Raw genomic sequence first — 1,735 nt, forward strand, 5'->3', positions numbered from 1 at the left:
CAGGCAGCCCAAAACATCCCTGACTGGAATGGGAGAAAGACATCATTGCCCTTAACTACCCACTGCACCCCTGTAATGATGTTAGGCTCTCTCCTCCTCAATGCTGTGCCTGTCCCGATACTGTCAGGAGCTGAAGGACCTGCCCGAGGTTCCCCGAGACACCTCACGCCTTCTCTCTCCACGTCAAGCGCCCTGGCCCTTGTGTGATCACGCTTGTCAAGTGCTCGTCTCTGGCTGCGACGTTCGCCCTCTCGGCACCTGGGGCCTTCTGCGCTCCGTGACGCACACCTCCACCTTCAGTCCAGTCCAAGTGCTGGTGCCACCAGCCCAGGAACTGGCCTCTTGGCTGAGAGTGCTTAGAGTCACCGTTCAGTACCCCCAGGGAACGCGACCACGCAACCTGCAGTCGTTAAACTGGTGCAAGTAAAGATTATTTCCAAAGGCCCACCTTTAGACTTCTCCAAACATTTCACCTCTATTCATTTCATTAAAATAAAACCATTTCAAACTATTTCCCTTAAATTCACAGCTGCCTCCGGCAGCGTAAGCCTGCTAACATCAGCGCAGGACTTGGGGCCATCTGTAAAAACATCCAAAACACACAAGAGGAAGCTGCAGCCCTGACTCGTCAAGACAAGATTCTCCGTCCCCTCGCCCACACCACCACCAGTACGCCCAGGTGCAGAGGGATGTAACTGGATGTGATCACCACCAGTTATGCCTATTTACAGGTTGAGCAGCTTCTGTCACCTTCACCAACAGAGCAAGAGCCGAGGGGAGGGGGTGTAGAACAGCTCTGGGGAGGCACCAGGTACACCTCAGCATGCAGAGGTGGAAGAAACGCTACCGAAGGGGGGGCCAAACCCCAGGCTTACCTTAGCGTCAAACTCTAGTGCCAGTATTTCACCGCCCCAGTTCAAGACGGGCAACAAACCAGCTCAGACTGGTCTGGGGGGCACTGCCTGGCCTTGCCTTTGGTGCTAGCTGCCCTAGGAACTTCAGAGTGCAAGCTCTGGGAAAAAAGAAATGACAGAATGCAGGCTCTTTACGGAGGCACTGGTGAGGACGCTCGGTCCCTCTCCCACATCGTGCCAGTGCGGGAAGTGGGGTGACAGGTTCGTCACTGCGCTGCAGACAAGCGTGTTCCCAGGCGGCACAGCCCAAGCGCTCCTGACTCCTCCTCAGTGGTTTTGTTTCGATCGCTCTGCCGTGCCCCAGCCGCCCAAAAGTGAGTCCAGCCCAAGCTCCTGAAAGCTGCCGGGCAACCGCGGCTGCAACCCACCACCCTGCAGCGCGCCAGGAGGCTTCCCCTCGCTCCGCCTGCTCGGTGCCAGGGGCCGGGATTCCCGCAGCTCACCTCTCGGCGAGGCGCCGCTGCCCTCACCCGACGCCCAAACCGGCGCCCGAGGAGCGATGCCCGAGCCGTGGTGTTCCACCAGGGCTCTGCGGGAGGAACGAGCCCGAGTCCAGGCCCTGACTAACGGCGGCTCAGTGCCCACACCTCCTCACTGCACACACGCTTCCCATGATCTCAAAGCACGTTTAAAAAGCTACATCAAACCCAACCAAAACCCCACTCTTTTTTCTTCTCCCCACAGGTTTTGCAGTTAACGGCTCCTCAAACGCGCTGTCACCGCGTATAAACCGCGACCACGGTGCTGCACCGGCGCAGGTCCCCGCGGCTGTAAGCTTCACGTGACACTCAGACTTGCAAGATTACAATACACAAAAAAGA

The sequence above is a fragment of the Leptosomus discolor genome, chromosome 9, assembly GCF_034619465.1.
Source record: "Leptosomus discolor isolate bLepDis1 chromosome 9, bLepDis1.hap2, whole genome shotgun sequence".
Taxonomy (NCBI): domain Eukaryota; kingdom Metazoa; phylum Chordata; class Aves; order Leptosomiformes; family Leptosomidae; genus Leptosomus; species Leptosomus discolor.